The 24,384-nt window shown below is 40.2% G+C and overlaps 1 long non-coding RNA gene and 1 other non-coding gene across 2 annotated transcripts; both read left to right on the forward strand.

Annotated features, from left to right (window-relative positions):
* Positions 1–16,266: 16,266 nt before the first annotated feature.
* LOC133229991 (uncharacterized) lies at positions 16,267–18,641 on the forward strand. The gene is made up of 2 exons (XR_009730693.1): positions 16,267–16,568; positions 17,807–18,641. It is a non-coding gene; the product is annotated as an uncharacterized LOC133229991 (long non-coding RNA).
* Positions 18,642–22,368: 3,727 nt separating this feature from the next.
* TRNAW-CCA (transfer RNA tryptophan (anticodon CCA)) lies at positions 22,369–22,440 on the forward strand. The gene has a single exon. It is a non-coding gene; the product is annotated as a tRNA-Trp (tRNA).
* The last annotated feature ends 1,944 nt before the right edge of the window (positions 22,441–24,384 follow it).

The following is a 24,384-nucleotide window of genomic DNA, read 5'->3' on the forward strand; positions in this document are numbered from 1 at the left end:
ACAATCACCTGAAGGAGGAAATGGCAACCCACTCCAGTGTCCATGCAGGGAAATCCTATGGACAGAAGAGCCGGGTGGGCTACAGTCCTGGAGTTACAAAGAGCCAGACACGACTGAGCACACCCACACACACACACATTCAGCTTATGGTTCTCTTTGTAATTTGGTGTCTTCCACCTTTTAAACTTTTAAATATAGACCAAAATTCATCTTAATTTACCATAGGATTTGCATTGCTAGTAAACATGGTCTCTAACAGAGCACTAGAAAAGAAACATAAAGGACTTAAAGCCTTGAATTCTCCTTAACTCGCTACAAGTACCAATGCTCTCTAGGTAAACTTTGTGCATGCATGCTCAGTTGCTCAGTCGTGTCTGACTCTTTGAAACTCCATGGACTGTAGCCCACCACGCTCCTCTGTTCATGGGATTCTTTAAGCAAGAATACTGGACCAGGTTGCCATTGCCTTCTCCAGGGATCTTCCAGACCCAGGGATGGACTTGTCTCTCATGCATTGGCAGGCGTATTCTTTACCACTGACTGCATGGGAAGCCCAGGTAAATCTTTACTTTGTAACATTTCAAATTCACTTAAAACTGCCTCTTGAACATTTTTAGAGACAGGTGCAAGAAATATGGAATTTTTGTCTACTATAATGATATCCTGAAAACTACTCTTCAAAACACATGTGTACATACACACACACACACACACAGCCTTTCTTTGTAACATCTAGTAAAATCCCTTGCATTAGGCAAGAACTCATTCTACACAGCTGTAAAATGGAATGGAATGCAATGGAGTGGGAAGAGATGAGATGGAATAGAATGAACCAGAATAACATAGAATAAAAAGTCCAAGTTCAAATGGAATGGGACCGCACAGACTAGAATGTCTGGTAACTACATATAACAGCATGGAATGGAGTGGAAGGGAATAGAAGAGAGGAGAATGGAATAGAACAGTTGGGTGAAACTTATTTGTTCCAGTATTCTTCTTTCTTTATACATTGTGGTCTCCAAGAGGCGGAACTTGTGTGAATAGCTGGTTCCTGAGAGCCATAGCAGCTCATGCTGGGCTTTGTAGATCAAAATAGGGCCACTCAACAGAGGAGAGTCCACTCCATCCTGGAGACCCTCAGTTCAGAGCATCCAACACCAGGATTCTTCTTTTACTTCCAGGTAGGAAAGAAGCTGGGAAATCCTAAACTGCAGATGGTCCCCTTTTAAGCTTTGCCTTCCTTGGAGCTGGAAAGCTCTATGCTCAGGGCTGCTGCTGATTCTGGACATAAAAATATGTCCAGAACAAAGTGCTTTTGAAGTAAACTTACAGATAAAGAGTTCTGGGTCTGCGTAGTCTGCCTACAGCCTTCAGAAACACTACATTGAAGGACCTGGATATTGCTAAGAGGTTATGAAAACCCATCTGACTCTTAGATGTCTCATATCTTCAGAGAAGGCACAGGAACTTCCAGAGAGCACTGTTCTAACAGCTCCCTTGGGTCAGCTTTGGAGCCAGGACTGTTATCCTCCTGAGAGTGACTTTATCCTGCATCATCACAACATCCTTGGGGACTGTGTCCTTAAACAGTAGGCAGTGAGCCTGGAAATCAAGAAGGAAGACTGAGTCCAAGAAAGCTGATCTATTTAAAGGCTCTGGTGGGAATGGGGAAGTCTCCGGTGAATTAAAAAAGTCAAAGAGTCTCCGTGACAAGACCACAGTCATTTTACCAGCTTCCCTCAAACATACATGTACATACTGGTTCTGTTTCTCTGGAGAAGCCTGGCTAATACACCATTGTTTTGCCCTTTCCCCCATTAATTATGTAATGTATGAATGTTCCCCCTATAATTTACATACACGTATAGATTCGGGCTTCCCTGTTGGCTCAGACGGAAAAGAATCTGCCTGCAATGCAGGAAACCTGGGTTCAATCCCTGGGTTAGGAAGATCCCCTGGAAAAGGGCATGGCAACCCACTCCAGTATTCTTGCCTGGAGAATCCCTATGGATAGAGGAGCCTGGTGGGCATTTCTCCATGGGGTCGCAAAGAGTCAGACACAACTGAGCACCTAAGCACAGTAGAACACACACAGTATGGATATAGATATATGTTGTTGTTGTTCAGTCGCTAAGTTGCGTATGACTCTTTGCAACCCCATGAACTGCAGCATGCCAAGCTCCTCTGTCCCCCACTATCTCCTGGAGTTTCCTTAAATTCATGCCCATTGAGTCGGTGATGCCATCTAACCATCTCATCTTCTGTCACCCCTTCTCCTCCTGCCTTCAATCTTTCCCAGCATCAGGGTCTTTTCCAGTGATTCAACTCTTCCAATTGGGTGGCCAAAGTATTGGAGCTTCAACTTCAGCAACAGTTCTCGCAATGACTATTCAGGTTGATTTCCTTTGGGATTGACTAGTTTGATCTCCCTGCAGTCCAAGAGACTCTAAAGAGTCTTCTCCAGCACCACAATTTGAAAGCATCAATTCTTCGGCATCAGTCTTCTTTATGGTCCTACTCTCACATCCATACACGACTACTGGAAAAACCATAGCTTGGACTATATGGACCTTGACTGGCAAAGTGATGTCTCTGCTCTTTTATTATAATGAATTGGCTCATGCAGTTATGGAGGCTCACAAGTCCCAGGATGTACAGTTAGCAAGTTGGAGACCCAAGAGAGCTGATAGTACAGCTCCAGTCCAAATGCAGGCAGGCTCAAGACTCAGGAAGAGGGTTTTAGTTTGAGTTCAGAGGCAGGAAAAAATATTGATGTCTCATACTGAAGGCAATAAGACTGGAGGAAATTCTCCCTTCCCAGGAGAGGATCAACCCTTTGTTCTATTCAGGCCTTCAGTGGAGTAGATGAGGCCCACCTGACATGAGGGAGGAAATCTGCTTTACTCTAATTATTTAAATGTTAAACTCCTCCAAAAACACCCTCATAGAAACACCCAAAATAATGTTGGACCAAATATCTAAGCATCCCATGGCCCTGTCAAGTTGACACATAAAATTAGCTTACCAAATGGGTTCATTCATGCAAAACAGTATCATACAGCCATTTTTTAATGCAACAGATGTACATATTCTGACATACGAGAATGTCCATGATCTGATGTTAAATTGCAGAAGTGTATGTATACTATGGTCCCACACACATAAAAGAGAAAGTAAACATACAAAAATACATATACATAGACATTTTTTAAGTTTGTGCAAACACAGAAAAAGTTTTGGAAAGATATACAGCAGACACAATGGTTTCCTTCCTGCCCCCATCCCATCCCTCCCCAGAAAGTAGGGGAAGAATGTACAGTGTAATAGAGAAATTTGCTTTGTTTTGTTTTTTATAATAATCACTAAGATATGCTAGTGAGTTAAAGTCATTCAGTTGTGTCTGACTCTTTGTGACCCCATGGACTATATAGTCCATGGAATTCCCCAGACCAGAATACTGGCATGGGTAGCCGTTCCCTTCTCCAGGAGATCTTCCCAATGCAGGGATCGAACCCAAATACTCTCACATTGTAGGTGGATTCTTTACCATCTGAGTCACCAGGGAAGCCCAAGACTACTGGAGTGGGTAGCCTATCCCTTCTCCAGTGGATCTTCCCGACTCAGGAATTGAACCAGGGTCTCCTCATTGCAGGAAGATTCTTTACCAGCTGAGCTACCAGAGAAGATATGATAAGTGCTTGCTAAATTCTTGGAAACATGCTAGTGTGTTACACACACACAATTCCAATTAATATGCCTAACAACCCTATAAATATGCTCACTTTAGTTTATGGGAGCGGGAACTAAGGCCGAGGAAGAGTAAATAACTACCCCAAGTTCAGAAGACTTGAAGGCTACAGGGCTGCAATTCAACCCCAAGTGTCTGACCCAAGACAGTTCTGCCTACAATGTACTTTATCCACAAAGAGATGCAAAAATTAAAGATACACATACACATTTGTACATATACTTTAAAACATATATATAAGAAGAGAAATAATATTTTTAATGTATCTATATAACCTCTACATTTTTTTTTTTAAAGAATAGACTCTATTACTTACTCCAACACAAAAGAAATGGATAAGAACAGCAAGAGGGTAATAGAGAATTGCAGTGGGAAAAAATTTTTTTACACAGAATGTTTTATTTTGTGTTTCCCCAAAAGCAGAGCCTGAGACCGGGATTTGGGTGCATGTTCCTGGTTAAGACGTATGTGCTAAGGAAGAGAAAAAGCCAACATAAGGAAGTATTTTGGGGTCACTGATGTGGACAATATGCTTGAATCTTCCAGGATTTCTGAGAAGTAGATAAAATGCCTCTCAGAATTTCCCACCCACAGGAGGAGGAGCTGGGTCATTTTCCACTGGCTTCTGACCCCCTAAATGGAAGGCTGTCCTCAGGGGTGTTAACTCCCTCCAGGGAAAGAGTGCTAGAGGTGATTTGTCTTCAATCAGGCTTACACAGATAGGTAAGGAGATTTGACATGAGACACCAAAGGAATCTGTTACAAACACCAAGGGAAAACCACCCAAAAGGGGGACCTTCAGATCATTTTTGCTTTTCAAACAGTCTTTTTCTGAGAAAAAAAATATGGAAAGTAGCACAAAGTATTCATTTTAGCCAACTCTAACGGGTAATCTGCAGCCGCACAGTTCTGAATGGAATGGCAAGGTAAGACAGGACATCCTGCCAACAAAGGTGAACGGGAAAGGCAGTCCATAAAGAGTGTGGCGTCCTTTCGAGAGGCTTTTAGACACTTGTGATGAACCCCACAAGCTCCACTGCTCTGAAGTGATGCTCAAAGAAAGGAATAAACGGCAGGGAGAGTTTAAAATCAAATTGCATCTGAACTTTCAACTACATTCCTCCTAACAGCTGCTTTGGGGAAGAATCCTGGCAAGTGCTTTTAGATTTTTATTCATGTGCAGACAGGAGAGGAGGTGAGGAAACAATTCTGAGATGAAGAACTCCAAATTATGAGAAGAATGCCAACTGTCAATAATCAAAATAATTCTTCTCTGCATAATCAACACCACGTCGGCACAGCTGCTGACGAAGAAACAATAAACACCAAGTAAAAATAAAAATCTCTCTCTTTTTTTCGTGCTACCTTACAAGGAAAATCTGTATTGGAGCAAGGCTTTGTGAAATAGTTCCTGAAGCGTGCAATCAACATTTTCTTGAAATTACAGCTGGCATCTTGCATCTAGCAAACTTCTTTCTTTCCATGTTGTTATTTATTTATACCTTGTAGAGATGGTTTAATTCTCAATTGCCAGGGCCATCTGCTTGACAATTGATTGCATTCTGCCTGATGGTACACCTCACACTGAAATGTGGAGATTATATGTTTACAGGTATGTCTGAGTTGCATGTGATGAGGATCATGTGATACTTGGGCAGTGCTGCAGAGCAGCAGTACTCAGCCTTGCTATGTTTCATTGTATGGCATCAATCGTTTTGTGGAAGGGGACAGTCTCAGCTTTCTTGAATTAAACATCAGAGAAACCAAAGTCATTAGGGTGTCGAGTGCTGGCTCTGGAGTCAGACAGCTTTTGGGTTTAAACTGACTCCATCATTTACTATCATGTGACCCTGAGACTGTCAGTCAAACTCCTTGAGCTCTCAATGTTCTCATCTGCTGAATGCGAATAAGAATACTCCCTCAGATGTTTCTGATGGGAATAAAGTATAATAATTAATGTAACATACTCTATACAATGCATGGCCCATATTAAGGGTATGGTCAAAGTCTGCTGTTAGAACCGCCCTGCAATTAGGGAATATTTCAGCCCTCAATTCTCAGTTTCCTCTCAGAAAATGGCAGTGGCTTATACTCCCTTTGTCCTAGAAGGACTTCTAATTTCCCCCTACTTATTATATGATTCAGGTATTCATTTGGTCATGAATGGCCCAAACAGAGGTTAGAGTCTGGTTCCTTTGGGGCTTATGCACAGACACAAGAGGTCAGGAGGACCCTAGGGAGATGTGCTGGCTGGTTGATTAATGCCCCCCTTTCTGAACACATTCCCTCCATCCCCCTGACATTTGATGGAGGTGACTACAGTGCTGTGTGGAGCTGGGCTGACACTTGGAGATGATGGGGAAATATTCCCTGGGAAAGACAGGCTCTTGAACTCCCTTGGCTTCTGACTTTGATCCCATCTCCCCAAAAGAAGTAAGAGGAATCCTAATAAACTGTAAGGCTGATCTCAGTGTTCCCATTCTCAAAAATGTATTAATGGCATCCCACTACCCACAGATAAAGTCTGAGGTCCTAAATATGAACCAATCTCTACAACATGCAGGTGAGGGATATACAGTCCTCAAACAGGTGGAGTCAACCAAGAGTGGAGACAGGTGTGAACTGCAAAATTAACTGAAAATTTCCTCGCTGGTAAAACAATTCTGCACAATTCCAAGAGAAGCAGCCACTCAGTCATGTCCAATTCTTTGTGATGCCATGGGCACGCAGTGGTAAAGATTCTGCCTGCCAATTGAGGAGATGCAAGAGACATGGGTTCAATCCCTGAGTCAGCAAGATCCCCTCAAGTAGGAAATGGTAACCCACTCCAGTATTCTTGCCTGGACAATTCCATGAACAGAAGAGACTGGTGGGCTACAGTCCACGGCATCACAAAGAGTCAGACACGACTGAGAGACTGAGCACACACACACACACGATAGTATTATTTACTAGTGATAATTCATAAATTTATTAGCATATGCTAGAAAGTGATAAAATCATATTACCTAGTCAGAACTAAGCTCAGGCATCAAGCATATCAAAAGGGAATGAGATGAGAGAGGTAGATGATGGGTAACTAAGTTCAAGGATTGATGCTTAAATACTTTATTCTTAGGCAAGCACCTCAGCCTCTCAATCACAGCCTATTTGTTCTCATAGTACATGTTATTCTAACAGGCTTAATTATCTGGCTTCCAGTTCCAGAACAAATTAGAGTCAGCTAAATTGATGGGAGCAGAGAACTGTTACAAATAGACCTACCGTCATCCCTGAGACATGTAAGACACTCTATTCCTGCCCACCAGCCCTCTATTTCTCATGGGTTTACACCGCCTTTCCCTCCAACATTCCTCATATAATATGATTTCAATTCTCTCTGTCACCTTAGGTCTGTCCTTTAAACCTACTCCATTTTTTAATATCCCCTTAAAGCAAAATTATATACAATGTTGCATGTGTGGCTTGGCCAAAAATTATTGGAGCCCAGGTTTTATGAAGAGGTCACAAACTCAACCACTTCCAGAGACAATGGAATACAGTAAATGAACAAAGAAATCAAGTACAAGACAATAACAAATGGTGTCTCTAATGGTGAATAAATGAAGAGGGAATGCCCAAAGGCATTCTTGCATTTGATACAAGAATGTCCAATAGTCTGACCCAGATGATTTGTGTAAACCAATTGGGACGTGGCATTTGGCCCAATAAGACTGAAAGAAAGAATGAATATTCCAAGTCTGGGGGAGAAGTGTCTTCATCCCTCCTTTTGGACACAAACAAGGAAGTGTGAGCCATCAACTTGCTCCTGGATGTCATCTTACAACCTTGAGAGGAGTGCCTGCCAGAGGAAGTCAGGACAGGAAGATGGAAAGAACCCATGGCCTGGATGACATCACAAACTGCCGAACTGACCAATCCCAGGGCACACTCGAACTCCTGACTTAAGTAAGAGAATAAATGTTCTCATTGTTTAAGGCAGTTTGCATTGGGGATTTTCAACTTGCCCTCAACAGCATCTTAGAAAATACAGAATTCAAGTTGTAACATTTAAGCTCTGTGATAACCAAGTAAGACTTAGCTGGTAGTAGTACAGAATCTTCAAACACTTGGAATGTGAGACGTGCTCTAAGTGTAAAATACTCACAGAATTTAAAATAAGACTTAGTATTAGAGGTATAAAAAATACCTCAGTATAGTTTCCATACTGATCACACCTTGAAAAAATATTTTGGGATATGCTGGATTAAATAAAATATATTCATAAAGTTAATTTCATCTGTTTCTTTTTACCTTTTTTTTTAATGTGGCTACTAGAAATTTTTCAAAATTTTATTTATTTTTGCCTGCATCAGGTCTTCACAGATGCATGAGGGTTTCCTCTAGTTGCAGCGAGCGGAGGCTACTCTTCGTTATGGAGCACAGGCTTCTCATTGCAGTGGCTTTTCTTGCTGTGGAGCAAAACTTGAGACTATATATGTACTCATGTTATATTTCTACCAAACAGCATTGGTCTAGTAATTGTGCTCTCTCAAGCAGCCTTAAGGCCATTAGGTGACATGGACCTATTTATTCATATTTCACTTACTGTCAACAAACATTTCTGCACTTTTCTTATCCCTTCTTTGGGAAAGTCATTTTTCTCCATTCTGTTTTCCATACAGTAATTTTTCTCAGCCTAACTGAAGAACTTACATTGATTCTAATTATCCTAAGTCCACTGAAATAGCCCAAAGGGCATGTTGGAAATCTGGGGGGAGGCAATTTGGGTTGTCACATGATGAGGAGGGGCACTACAGTTATTTAGTGGGCAGGGCCTTGCACATCTCATAGAGGTGAAGAGAAGTCACTTCCCCCATGTCATTCCTATAGATGAAAAAATATGCTTATACATACCTGGACAGAATAAAATTCCCTTTCAGTTATAAATATGGTTACTTAGGGTTTTTGGTTGTTGTTGTTGGTTTTGCATGAGTTTAATGTAAGCTACTTTTCTAGGAATGCAGCTACTGTGAAATCAAGGGAGAGATATGCTTTGTTTGGTCAGAACTTTAGAATTTACTCATCGTTTTAGAAAAATCACATCATTTGTAACAATGGAACCACTGGTATCTGGGTCACCAGCATAGTTCCACAGCATTTGAGCTGCTATAGTAAGACAATCCTATGCATATGTCCTAATATATTTATTTCATCCTGATTTCAAAATGTTAAATAGAAAAAGTGTCAATACTATTCAATTGAAGATTGTCTCACATCTATTAAATCCAAACTAATTCATTGTATCAGAGGCAAGAATCTGGTTGGTTCTGACAAAACACAATGTATGCATTCCTAAAAAGTCACCTCTCTACAGCAAACCACCTGATAAATCACAGGGCCTCAGGGAAAGTGGAATGAGGGCCCCAATGCTCAGAAATTTCAATAGCAACACATTAAAAAAAAGAACCTAATAAAAATGGCGGCACAGTTTTACACGTGTTAATGGCCAAGGAATATATAAGTAACTAGAGGCATGTCATCTTGGAAGAGATCTGAGGTTTGCTTGTACAAGTCTGAGCAGTGGAAGGGCTGCAGCTTGTGTTACTGAGGGGGAGGGTGGGCTGACTGGATGGCGAGACAAGCTGTAACACCAGATTTGGGTCAATGTGGCTTCCAACTCGGGGCTTACCGAGTGGCCTGGCGATGCAGAAGACGCAGGAGACCCAGGTTCAATCCTTGGGTGGGGAAGAGCCCCTGGAGGATAGCCCGGCAACCCACTCCAGTATTCTTGCCTGGAGAATCCCATGGACAGAGGAGCCTGGCAGGCTACAGTCCATAGTGTCACAAAGTCAGACGCAACTAAAGCGACTCAACAGACACGCACGGCTTCCAACTCGAGGTGAACTGAGGTGGCTGGTCGATGTCTGGGTGGTGCACACACTTATTTTGTGCATTCTACGGGCTGAATTCATTTGGGTGTGGTTTTCTGCGTTCCCTTTGTGTGGATAAAACCGTGCATAAGCAAACACAAATGCTCAAATCGTGCCCTTATGTTACAGTCACACTGAAACAAATTCATGTTTCCAAAACAAGTATGATGGCAGAACCGAATGTACTACATATGTCTCCTAGCATCATTTTATTCTAAAATTGCTTCCCCCCCAAAAAAATAAATAAAATTGCTTCCCTTTTATTTCTCTTGTCATTACATTCATGACATTACAGTGATATTTGGGAATTACATACATAATGAACAGGTAGATTATGTCATCTCTGACATTCCTCTCACAATAACAAAAGTGGGATAACAAAATATTTTCTATAGAGAGAGCACTGGGCCTGAGAGGACTGAGAATCTCGGTTCTAACCTACTGGGCGGTTGTTAAAGAATTGTTGTTCTAAGCAATTGTTATTCCTCTTGAGTTGTGTCATCAATAGATCTGGTAAGTGTGTCTCCCACTGTGCCATTCAATTTTTTCCAGGAAACAATTTTTCCCAGGACAGAACTAAGGAGTTCAAGTCATGCCACTAAAAATCACCAACACTTCCATCAACCATCACCCTAAACCTTCACTCAGTACCCAAACCACCTAACTTTTCATATCTGTCCATTGTTTTCAGAGGCTAGCAAAAGAAACCCTGCCCGGGGCTCCCCTGGTGTTGAGCCAGACCACACTGTCCGCCACATTCACAGGATCCTGCAATCTAAAATTCTCACCCACATCTATTCTGGTTTTGTTTTTATAAATGGAGACCTTTGTAAAGAAAAGGAAAGTGATTCTAGGGCTGGAGTGATAATTCACAAATTCACTCAAGAAGCATCTTAAAATGCATATTCCCAGGTCCTACTCCATACCTGGAGGTAATTCCTGGAAATTGGTATTAAGAATGATCTTTACAGGAGTTTCTGATGTGGAGCAGTTACACTTAGAAGCAAACATCTCAATCATCATCTATTTCTTCAGATGAAGAAATGGTGAATAAATGGTGAATACCAGTAAATATGAGTACTATGCTACAGGCTGGGTTTCAGAGCCAGGGTGGCAACCCACTCTAGTACTCTTGCCTGGAAAATCCCATGGATGGAGGAGCCTGGAAGGCTGCCGTCCATGGGGTCGCTGAGGGTCGGACATGACTGAGCAACTTCCCTTTCACTTTTCACTTTCACGCATTGGAGAAGGAAAGGCAACCCACTCCAGTCTTCTTGCCTGGAGGATCCCAGGGACAAGGGGAGCCTGGTGGGCTGCCATCTATGGGGTCGCACAGAGTCGGACACAACTGAAATGACTTAGTAGTAGTAGTAAGAGATACACAGTATAATACAAAGAAATGACTGTCACAAAAGAAGCACGTGTTACAATAAAGCAGTTTCTCAACCTTTTTCCATGATCTCTCCAACCTAAACTCAAGCTTTTTTTTTTTGGCTGTGTCTCACAGTATCTTAGTTCCCAAACAGGGCTTGACCCGTGCACACCTCCCCCTGCCCTACACACACACACACACACACACACACACACACACGCATGCACATGCATGCATGCAGTGGAAACTCAGAGTCCTAACCACTAAGCCACCAGGGAAGTCCCAAATCAAGCATTTTTGGATACTGTTTTCCTAATTTCCTCCCACCACGAAATTTTATATACAGTATATTTTATGTATTATATGTATATCTGTGTTTTAGACATTAAAAGAATATATTTTGTCCCCCAAGAATGAATTTTTGCTCCCTTGGGGACAATATTGGCCCAACTGAGAAGACATGTGATTAAGGTATATAAAAAAGATGCTGGGAGAGCAGAGAAAGGGGTGACTCACTGCCTGGGACCATCAGGGAGGACAGAGGAGGAAGTGACATTTGAACCAGGTTTTGCAGGATGAGTAAGATTTGCCATCTGGGAAAGGAAGGGAAGTGGTTCTAGAAGGAAAAGCTCTCAGGCATGTGTGTTAAATGTTTGCATAGCACTGTGTGCTCTGAGGTCTACACATCTACAGAAAGACTGGGGAATTTAAAAATACAAATTTTAGTACAACTTTAGATACAAACTGACTCTTAGGAGGTATCAAGAGGAGGTATCACCCCTTTTGGGGGTGAGGGGTATATACGGAGCAGAAGCTGTGAAGAATGTTGAGTTATTAAAGGTAGGTATTTGGTTCCTTTAATTTCAGCCTATGTCTCAGATGGAAAGACTCCTGAGTAATAAATAATAGAGCACACTTTGGGCATATTTCATTCACCACACTCCCAGACACACTTCGAATACCATTCAAAGAGAGTCGTGAAATCTCTGATTAATATACAACACAGAGCTCTCTCTATACACTCTCAAGGGTAAAAATACTGCTGAAAAGCCAGTTCTTTTAAAAGCTGAGCATCTAACACCACCTTGTGAATGATAATAAATGGCAGGCTAAGTCAGAAGGTAGACTGGCCCTCTGTCTGGGTCTGAAAGTATTATATACACAGAAACACATGCCAGTTCTTCAGCCAAGAGGACAGGATGGTCTTCCAGAGAGATAAGATCTCCTATGAGACTCTTGGTATTTCCCAATTCCAGTTTGGTCAGAAATAGCAACCCTAACTCTCATGGATTGTTTTCCCATTCTGTTTTTTTCCCTTCATATTTCCCTTTCAGGCTGCACTAGGAATGTGTGTCTATTTGTTAGTAAAATTATATGGCAATAATTTTCCCTAAGGTCAAAGAAGTTTAGGACTTTTCACCAACCCCAGCTCCCTCCCTGGCTTCATGGAGTTTGTCATCCACTGAAAGAGACAAGCACTGCGCACAAAACTATAGGGCTAATTTCAAACGTGATCATGACAAGGAAAAACTAAACAGTATTAGACAAATGAAACAAACATAACTTAGAACCCACAACTACACATGCACATCAAGATGCTTCACACTGTGCAGGGCACCACGGCAAAGACAGATTTATATTATGCATAAGGAACAAGAAGAGAAAGCCAATCTTCCTGAAAGAATTATGCCTATGTTTGCCCACTCTAATGATTATAATTAGAACTCCATCCACTTGAATGAGGACTGTGCAGCATCAGATTTATTTCTTAATGGTCATCATGGGCCCAAAGAGAATTATGCAAGGATACGGCACATAGCATTGTTTACAGAAGGAAAAGTAATGACCCAAGTGCCCATAGTAAGGGGATTCAGTTCAGTTCAGTTCACTCAGTCATGTTCGACTCTTTGCGACCCCATGAATCGCAGCACGCCAGGCCTCCCTGTCCATATGCAAAGAGTCTACCTACGCAGTATTCAAAAGAATGTGCTAGGGTTATAGATACTAATATGAAACTACATCCAAAACACTTTGTTGGATTAAAATAAACAAAATGTAGCATTCTATCCATTTACATGTAGAGTGTGCTTCCATTTGTGTGACATTTAAGTAGAGGAATATGGGTTCAAGTAAACTTGCACATACACAGAATTCCTCTGAAAGAATACAGAAAAAGTGATAACAGCGATTGCCTCTGGAGGCAAGAACTGGGTATATGAAGTCAGGAGTGGTAACAGACATCATGTTCATAATGTTTACTTTACTATTTTTAGAAGCTTGCCACATCTGGTTAAAGAAAAATTATCTCAAACATCATATATGGAGAACAGAAGTGTTAACCAATAATAGAAACCATTCACTTTGTAATCTGCTTCCCATCCCGTCTGTCTGCTTAACAGCATTCTCTAAATGTTAAGAAATAAGGTCAGTGGCATTGGATGGGCGGAGAGCAAGGTTCAAATACTATTGGGAGGCAGCCAAGAAGTAAAGAAAGGGCAGGGCAGGGGGTGGGGGGAAGCAGTAAAGGCTTGTGTGACCAGCAGACAAAGCTTCACGGGATGTTGATCATAAAGATTGGAGGATGCATCTCTGGTGGGGAACATGATTTTAAGTGGTATATAGACACTTTGCTGGACAAAATTGATTCACGTAATGAAAAAAAATCATTCCCTTTTCAAATCTTTTTTATTCCTTGGATACAATAAAAGAGAAAGTCTCAGTTTGATACAAGTATGTCTTTATGGCCTCTGGGTACTCTCCTGGAGTTAAAATTTGATAACAGTGTTTTGACCTAACTATATTTCTTTTCACTCATATCCTTCTTAGTGCCAGTAACTTTAGCTTCCATTTGTGGTCGTGACATAAAGTTTCCTTCTAAAATAGATGTAGTTGATTTCAGTTTTTAAAAATGAACCATTTTCAGTGAAAATATTAAGTAACACGAGAGGTACAGGGAGATGTCAAAAACTGTGCATGTGATACATGAATGACTGTTGTTTGGGAAGCCGTGAGTTGAAAGAAAAATTATCCTCAGCCTGAGAAGTTGAGAATTACCCAGAGCTGAGAAGTCGCACAGTTATGTAGTTGTGACTGTTGTTGGTTTTTCATTTTCATCCCACTGAACGAGCACTAAAGAAAAATGAGGGAGGTTCTTATTACAGAACTGAACTGAAGCTGCAGTTCAGTTTTCTTTGTCAGTGGTATTTAACAAGAATATCTTTAGTTTCCTAGAGCCGATTCTTTGGATGGCTAACACTTAGAACCAAGAATGCAGGCCGCACGCTAAAGGCCTAATTAAAAGTGTGATTCTTGCCCTAGTGTGTCACACTAGCCCTTCTGTTGGCCTCCCAGGAGAGAAGAAACACCTCCACTGAAATCACATTTTCCAACTTTCTCCTTCTCCAGTGCAACCAGTTTTTCATTAGCTAATCCCAATTAGAACATTTTTTTACTAAAGCCATAAATCTCTGCCACTCTCAATAAATTATATAGTAAATAATCACATTCTGTATCTATCCAAAAAAATAAGAACCTCTTTTTTTTTTTCCCAGTTTATGAGACTCAGAGTTGCTAAGTCAACACTCAGGCCTTTTGATTTGGGTTTCCCCCTCTCATCCATCAGTCGTCTTAAATGCAACACTTCTCTTAAGAAGAAAATGATCACCAATGAACTTTTCTAAAATTAGCCACAGTCATTCTCTTTCTTCCTCATTGTGAGCAATTTAACGGAGTGGGAAGAGCTGGATCATTGTGCTAAAACCTACCTCTGCCATTTACTGGCTGAATGACCTGGGATACTCCTCAGCTGGCTCAACTGAGGAGACAGACCTTGTAAGATTTTGTTTCAAAATAAATGGAGACTGATCTATACATCGGTGTCTCTTTTGCTGTCTCGTACACAGGGTTATTGTTACCATCTTTATAGATCAGTCTTATGGACTCTGTGGGAGAGGCAGAGGGTGGGGAGATTTGGGAGAATAGCATTGAAACATGTATAATATCATGTATGAAACGAGTCGCCAGTCCAGGTTCGATGCACAGTACTGGATGCTTGGGGCTGGTGCACTGGGACGACCCAGAGGGAAGGTAGGGTAGGGAAGGGAGGAGGGAGGAGGGTTCAGGATGGGGAACTCGGGTATACCTGTGGCGGATTCATTTCGATATTTGGCAAAACTAATACAATATTGTAAAGTTTAAAAATAAAATAAAATTTTTAAAAAATAAATAAATAAATAAATGGAGAAACTAAATATACAAGGTTTAGCACAGTGCCTGGCACAGAGTATGTGTGCATTCATATTAGCTGTTCATACTGTAGAAATAAAAGTGGTGATTTTTGTTGTTGTTCTTTTTGTGGTCAGCAATTGCTTAACCCAACATTTCATAGGTTAAACTAATTAAAAGAAACATAGCTTATCCTGTGATTGATTTTCAAGCTCATTTATTAGCCATTTCTCTATGGTTTAGTTTAATTAAATTGAGCAGCATATCAAATATTGATTTTAATAAAATCTTGATTAATATTTGAGCAATTATCAAACATGATTTTTCATGCCATTCCTGCATTTCAATGAAACCAACCTAAAAACTAATTTGCTTTTAAATGAAGAAGTGATTTATATATATATTTATATATACACATTTATATATATATACACACACACACACATACCTCAGGCTATTTTCAAAAATAAAAAAAAAATGGCCCCCCAGTCTTTTTATTAGCATTAGCAAAGATAAGATGCAATGTCTGACCAGCACTGCAAAACCTTAATCCAGGCAGTCATGTCATTTCCAATCAGTAGTGAAAGAGGAAAAACAAAATAGAATCAATTTCTTTGATAAATATTAATTTAGCACCCACTTTGTACAAGGCACTGTCCTACACCATCCAACACAAGTTGAGGTTGAAAGAGCTAATCCTGCAGCCAGTTTTAACATGTGTGGAAGAATTCAGCCACACAGGAAGTCCATTATTTTATGCAATAATAACCAGAGAAGTTTCAACTCTTGAAATTACTTTGTTGTGGAATTTATGTGTATAGGCTCACTCTTAGGAGAATAAGATGTAAATGTGATGGTATAAATTATCAGTAGGATCATATTAACAATTACCATGAATATAAGACGTTCAGTAAGTTTTGGTTTGTTAGTTAAGTGCTTAAAATTTTTCTAGCCGATATGTATTGCAACAGCGCCACCTAGAGGATTCTTAAAAACATCACAGGGTCATTTCCCCGGACTCAGCCATTCTTCCTATTTAGGCAGAAAGAAAAGTAGGTACTGCATTCTGGGTCTTCTGTCATTTAGAGCAGTTCTATCCATCTATTTGGCACCTTCTTAAATCTTTAGATTTCTATAGAATAGCTAAATAAAATTGAATATGCTGAAAATCACAACACATTTGTGCAGAGGATCCCAATTTTCCCCCTGGAAGAAGGGGAATTGGTGTGTCCTGGGACATTATGATGTGAACCACAGCAGTCCCCCTCCCTGGGGCACAAACCCTCCTTATTCTGTCCTAAATCCCAGACAGGTGAGCACTTAAAGCAGACTGGCTATTTGGTAACAGGTCAAAGTCTTATTCCAACATTTATTTAGAAGAGTCAAGAAGTTAACTTTCTATTGTTTACTCCAGCAGATCCACTTACTAACTCCCTTCTGCTGCCCAGTGTTCTGGGGGTGGGGTTGAAAGGGAAAAGACAGAACATTTCCCATTTTGTATAGTCCTCATTCTTTTTTTTTTTTTTTTGTAATTTTTCTCAACCAGGTAACTGCTTTGGAGGCAAATTAAAAGGATTAATGTTTAGATAATAAGTGAGTTCTTGGTAAGAACTAGCACTCTCCTTGTGTTATGTGGTTTCAGAATTGCAGCCGACTCTTCTCCCAGCTGACTGCAACCTCAGAGGGAATGGCAGAAATGCACCTTCAGTGAGGCAGGTAGAGCGCTCATCTTCACTGCCACTTGAGGGTGCTGTCTGCCTCAGGACGGACAGACTCACAACTTGCCATGCAAGACAAAATGTAGAAATCTGAGTTAGCCACACCTTCTTGCCTGTGTATAGGAAGTCAGTGTTCTACATAAACACACTAGTAAACAGCAGGGAGCCAGTGCGGGAACAGTCATGGTGATTCTCTAAATTTCAAGTTAAGCACTTCGACCTAGTTTTTCGAAGTAAGACTAGGTTTTAGCTAGAGAACTCATTTCCCATTCTATAAGGAAAAGCCACAGCTAAAGTCACACCAAACTGCAATAATCTTAGTTCTCTGAAACATCTTCCATTTTCTTGCCCACTCTTTCCCTTCTATTCAACCTTCACATCTGTTCACCTAACGAGTGTCTGATTCTTTATGACTGTGCTATGTGAAAGTTGCTCAGTCGTGTCTGACTCTTTGCGACCCCATGCACTATACACTCCAGGCCAGAATACTAGAGTGGGTAGCATTTCCCTTCTCCAGGGGATCTTCCCAACCCAGGGATAGAACCCAGCTCTCCTGCATTGCAGGTGGATTCTTTACCAACTGAGCTATCAGGGAAGCCCCAAGTGCTATGAAAGCAGGGCTATTCCTATTTTATTCACTGCATTCCCATGTATTCCCATGGTTCTTGTGCAAACACTCCATCAATATTTTTGAAGGAACAATTCCCCTATGTAAGTATGATTCACCTCAAGAAGGACTCTGAGGCTTCATATATTATCTCCATCACTTTGCCTTCCAAACATGTGCCTCAGTTGTGCTTCCTCACTTACCTTGTCCTCTTAATCCCTACAGTGGTCAGAAGAAAAGCCCAAGACTCCATAATGTAAGCTGCTTCTTGCTAGTCAAGGCTTACAGCAATTCCACTTGGGAGCCTGGTCACAATCTCCAGACGATTCTAGGATCTGCAGACTACCCATCTCAGCTACTGAGTCACTGCAAGAGAAGTGGTCAATCAAAATATTATATTTGCAGGACGGCTCTTTCTCCGATGTCTGGTGTTCTCTTAGGAAGCAGCAGTCAACTGGGAGGAAGATGAGAACCCTCCCTCTTTACAAGTAGATAACAAAGTCTTCTCTCTTGTATGCAGTTGGCCTAACAGCATAAAAGGAAGATATCTTTGTTTCTGATTGGAGCACTTACTGTATCCATGGAAGGACTATGATATTTTGGAACTAGGTAAACTGAAGAGTGTAAAACAGGCACTCAGAGAAATCCTGGGAAATTTCAGAGTGATATGAAATGGGATTTATCACTTTGGACTCTTATTCTGTCAATTGGCTTTTTTGCCTCAGAGACTGTATCTACAAGCTTGACAGGCTCAAGGAGTCGCTGTGAGGGCAACTGAGGCTGGGTATATCAAAGTGCTTGGAAAACTATGCCCAGATAACAAAAAATGAGAGAGAAGAAATTGTTAACAGAAGGACCACAGACTTCCCCAATACCAATTATATTTAGTTTTTAAGGGTCTGGAGAGAATATTTCACTGCTTACATCCTCACAGGGGTTTAATTAAGAAAGAAAACTTATAGAAAAATTAGCCAAGAATATCCTAAATGATAATCAGTAGATTCTGAGAGTAAGAACCCGGTAGAGATCACATAGGGTACAATAAAGGGGAAACACCATATATAGTTGTGTCATTTTGTTTCCATATTTGTAATTGTATGGATGGAAATATACATGCAGAGTATGATGAGTAAACATTTTTCACTCAGTCATCTTAGACAAAGCTATACTTTTTATTCATTCATAAAAAATGTTTTTATCGTAATTACTGAAAACTGGAAAAACAGAATAAGAATTTCCTGAAATGAACAAAAGATATCAAGCCACAGTTTCAAGAGGCACAACAAATGCCTAGCATTTTGTTTGTTTTGCTTTAATTTAGTTTGTTTCTTTTGTTTATGGATGTTCAATTTTCTCCAGCACCATTTATTGAAAAAGCCATGTTTCCTTCACCGAATGCTTCTTCACCTTTGACAAAAATCAGCTGGGAATATTTGTGTGGGATTATTTTGAGGTTCTCTCTTCTGTTGCATTGATCTATATATTTAGCTCTCCACCAACATAACCTAGTCTTGATTATTGTAGCTATATATCTTGAAATTTAGTACAGTGGTTTCTCCAACTTTATTCTTCCTTTTCAGAATTGTCTCTGCTATTTTGTTTTTCAATACAAATATTAGAATAATCTTCTCTGAATCTTCAAAAAATTTTGCTGGGATTTTGGCAGGAATTGATCCTGTACATCAGTTTGGAGAGAACTGGCATCCCTTCATTTACTTTGATCTTCCTTTTCTTCAATCAGCAGTTCATAGTATGAGGCATACAAATCCTATGCAAGTTTTGTTATATTTACACCTGAAGATTTCATTTCTACAAGTTGTTTTCATAGATTCCATGGCATTTTCTACATATTCAATAATCTCCAAACAGGGACAGTTTTATTTCTTGATTTTCAATCTTTTGAAAATCATTTGCCTTTTCAGTCCTTTTCTTGCTTTACTGCACTGGCTAACTGGTCCATCACTGTGTTAAGGAGTAGCAACAGAGGACATCCTCTCTTTTTCCCAATTTTTGGAGAAAAGCATTTGTCTTTCAGCATGAAGTACATTAACTGTAGCTTTTTACACACTCTTTATAAAGCTACAGTCCATGGGGTTGCAAAGAGTCGGATATGACTGACTAACACTTTAAGAAGTTATAGAAATTCCCTTTTATTCCAAGTGTGCTGTTTTTTTTTTTTTAATCATGAATTGGTATTGAATTCTGTCAAATTCCTCTTTTTGCATCAATTATTAATCATGTGATTATTTTTTCTTCCTTAGTCTGTTAACTATTGACTACTGACTGACTATTGAATGATGAACCAACTTTGCATTCCCTGGGATAAACTCCAGTTGGTAATGGCTTATAATTCTTTATAATTGCTATTTCTATTAGCTAATATCTTGTTAAGGGTTTTACATGTACACTCATGAAAGATACTGGTCTATAGTTTCCTTCTCTTCCTTTTTTAATACTGTCTTTGTTTTTTATAACAAGATAATGCTAACTTCATAAGATGAATTGGTATGTCTTCCCCCTTCTACTTTTGGAATGATTGTGTATAAATGATATTAATTAGTCTTTAAACATTTTTGCAGATTTCTTTGGTGAATCTCCAGTGGAAATTTCTTTCGGGGAATTTTCAAATTATAAATTCAATGTCTTGAATATGTACACAGCTATTTAAATTATGTATTTCAAACTGGGTTTTTGTGGCAGGTGATTTTAAGGATTTGGTCCATTTCATCTAAACTGTAAACTGTATGCATGCAAAGTTGTGCATACTATTCCCTAACTTTTTAAATCTCTGCAAAGTATGTAGTGACAGTCCATGTTTCATTCTGATACTGCTTATGTGTGTTTTCTCCCATTTTTGTCTTTGTCCATCTTTCTAGAAGTTTGCAAATTTTATTGATATTTTCCAAGTACCAACTCTGATCTTCTCTATTGTCTTCTGGTTTTAAGTGTTTGATTTCTGCTCTTATGTTTATGATTTACACTCTTCTGCTTCCTTTGGTTTTTTTGTAAGTTCTCGATATGAGAGCTCGCTTTAAAATGTTTTACCTTTTCTAATGTAATAATTTAATGGCTATAAATTTCCCTCTCATCATTGCTTTAGTTATATCCCACAATTTTGATATGTTGTATTTTCATTTCCATTCAGTTCACTGTATTTCTATTCTCTTAAGATCTCTATGATTCATGCATTATTCAGAAATGTGTTGCTTATTGTCCAAGTGTTTGGAGATGTTAATATTATCTGTTATTGATTTCTAACTTGACTCCACTGCTCCTGGAACATACTCTGTTTGATTTTAGTTCATTTAAATTTGTTGAGGTTTGTCTTATTGCCCAGGATGGTATATGCTCTGTGGGTACATGAAAAGAACATATATTCCACTGGTGTTGGTTAGAGAATTCTGTAAATGTCAAGTAGATTCTGTTGGTTGATAATGCCAAGTTCTTTATCGCTGGTAGTTTTTGTTATTCTTCTATCAATCATTGAGAAAGGGGTCTTGAAGTCTTCAATTGTTATTGAAGATGTGTCTATTTCTTTTAATTCTGTCACTTTCTATAGTTTGCAGCTCTGTTGTTTGATGCATACCTTTTTAGATTTGCTGTATCTTCTCTGTGGATTGATCATTTTATCCTTAAATAATTTTCCTTTTATGTGTGGTAATTTTCTTTGCTGTGAAGTCTATTTATGAGATATTAACATTCTTGCTTATTTGGATTAATGTTTACATGGTATTTCTGGCTCCTTAGTGGAAGTGACTAGAGAGCTAATAAACACAGCTGGAGGTGTCTCTCCATAGGGTTTGCCTGTCCACATGAGGGTGGCTGGTTGCTAGTAGTTGGCTAGAGTACAGTGGTTATTTTCAAAGTGTTTCCATCTTGCTGGCTGGCCCTTCCTGATCCTTGGACTCAAGAATAGGGTTTTGGATTTTTTGTTTTTCATTTCTGTGCCTATCGGCATTTCTGCATTACCAGCTTCTTCAGTTCCTAGTCTGGGATATAGGAGGCAAAAAAGAAACCCAGGTAACTTACACTCATGTCATTCCTTGGGTCCCAAGGTCCCTGGGCAATCTGCCTGATTTACTCCATCTGTCAAAGTCTTCTTGGGTTTGTACATATAATTTGCATGACTTTTAGTTATATTCCATGGGAAGAATAAGGAAACATACATCTACTCCATCTTTCAAAAACAGAAATTACTGGTCATTTTTTGAAGAATTCTGACAATCTCTCCGTGTGCTTAGTCTGTATCCATTTAATGTAACTGTTGATAAATCAGAATTCTACAATTATATCTTTCTTTTCTGATTGTTCCATTTGTTTTCCGTCCCACTGTCTGTCTTTCTCTTTTAGGTTATTTGAACAACTTTTAGTACTCCAGTTTATCTATTATGCTATGGAGGCCTGCTGCTGCTGCTGCTGCTGCTGCTAAGTTGCTTCAGTCGTGTCCGACTCTGTGTGACCCCATAGACAGCAGCCCACCAGGCTCCACCGTCCCTGGGATTCTCCAGGCAAGAACACTGGAGTGGGTTGCCATTTCCTTCCCCAATGCAGGAAAGTGAAAAGTGAAAGGGAAGTCGCTCAGTCGTGTCAGACTCTTCGAGACCTCATGGACTGCAGCCTACCAGGCTCCTCCATCCATGGGATTTTCCAGGCAAGAGTGCTGGAGTGGGGTGCCACTGCCTTCTCCGATGGAGGCCTGGTGTGCTGCAATTCATGGGGTCGCAAAGAGTCAGACACGACTGAGCAACTGAACTGAAACGAACTGAACTGAATGGAGTTTTGGGGCTTCCCTGGTGGCTCAGAGGTTAAAGCATCTGCCTCCAATGCAGGAGACCCGGGTTCGATCCCTGGGTCGGGAAGATCCCCTGGACAAGGAAATGGCAACCCACTCCAGTATTCTTGCCTGGAGAATCCCATGGACGGAGGCCTGGTAGGCTACAGTCCACGGGGTTGCAAAGAGTCAGACACGACTTAGCAACTTCACTTCATTGTATTTGTATAAATTTTTATTGGTTCCTCTATGGATTACACACCTCACTTCAGAGTTTACTTAGAAGTACTACTTGAACACATCAAGTAGAATGTCAGGATACATCCCTTTAGCCTCCCTACTCTGTGTTGTGATTATTTTACACATTGCATTTACATACTTTTAACAATGTTTTGTTTTCAACCATCAAACATATTTAGAAGACTCAAGAGGGGGAAAAAATGTCTATTATGGAGGTCACCAAGTTTTTCAGCGAAGATCTAGACAGTAAATATTTTAGGCTTTTCAGGCCATACAATGTGAAGGTAATGATTGGAAATGACCATGTGGAAGCTTCTGGAATGTGGGCAGTGTTCTATCTCCTGACCTGGTTGGGGGTTACGTAGGCGTTCACTTTGTGGTAACTCACTGATTTTATATTTTCTTTTAGGCACGTGGCCTGTGTTAGTAACTCACCAATCAACTTTTGTGCACCAAACTGTCTTGTGTGTTATACCTAACAATGAAAGTAATTCTGAACTGAATAGACTAGAGACCTTTTGACTGTATTATCAGGGAAAAAGAAGGGGTATATAAAGTACATGGTTCTCTTATTGCTCCCTTCAGTCCTTTCTTTGAACAAAATTAAAAACCAGGAAATAGTAACAATTTTCCCTCACCCCTAAGATACTGAGACTATCTACTGGGTGCAGTGCACAACGATGGAAACTGCTTGTTGGAGTGATTAGTTTAAAAATGGGAATTGTGAAAAAATGAGATGAGAGGTAAATAAATTACACTAGATGAACATTTTAAGTGAATAACTGGAGAAGAGGAATAAGAGAACCAAGGGAAAGATTTTCTTTAGTGAGAAAGTCAGTGATACAAGTTATAAATTTTTTTTCATAGGGAGGGCATGAAGGAAAAGGAGGCTGAAGAGAAAGTAGTCAAGAAGGGAGAGAGGACAGAAATAGGGGAGGGAAGTAAGGAGGGAAAGGCTAGAGAAAGAGAAAGCTGAGAAAGAGGGAAAGAAGGGAGTAAAGGAATGGAAGAAATAAGGAAGAACACTAAAGAAAGGAAATGACACAGAAAGTAATGTGGCTAAATGACCCATAGCGGGCACCTGACACAAGCCAAGTAGTTCACCCACATGATATCTTTGACACCTCACATAAACTCTGAGATACTGTCTTTCCTATTTTATAAGTGAGGAAACAGAAGCTCTTATAACTTACTTTACTCACAGAAACACACCTAGAAACATCACCCTGCTGCTGCTGCTGCTGCTAAGTCCCTTAAGTCATGTCTGACTCTGTGCGACCCCATAGACGGCAACCTACCAGGCTCCCCCGTTCCTGGGATTCTCCAGGCAAGAACACTGGAGTGGGTTGCCATTTCCTTCTCCAATGCGGGAAAGTGAAAAGTGGAAGTGAAGTCACTCAGTTGTGTCCAATCCTCAGCGATCCCATGGACTGCAGCCTTCCAGGCTCTTCCATCCATGGGGTTTTCCAGGCAAGAGTACTGGAGTGGGGTGCCATTGCCTTCCTAGCTGCATGTAACTCCAAATTCTGTGCTCTAGGAAACCATTTAATTACAACAGAAAAGATTCTCTTACAGGAAGTAAATGCTTACGTTACACTTGAGTCCTGAAAAGAATTACCCTAGAGGTTGCCTTTGTCCTAATATAAAGTAGAAAATGGCTGATTTTCTGAAACTCTAAATCTGTCATTCTAAAATGGTACTGGGTCAGTTATAATACTTACTGATGTCACTGACATCCCCTAATTCTGCTTCAGTATTAAGGGCAATTTTCAAGCAAACTGTTGTTGCTGTT

This window comes from Bos javanicus, chromosome 18 (genome assembly GCF_032452875.1).
Source record: "Bos javanicus breed banteng chromosome 18, ARS-OSU_banteng_1.0, whole genome shotgun sequence".
In the NCBI taxonomy this organism is placed as follows: Eukaryota; Metazoa; Chordata; class Mammalia; order Artiodactyla; family Bovidae; genus Bos; species Bos javanicus.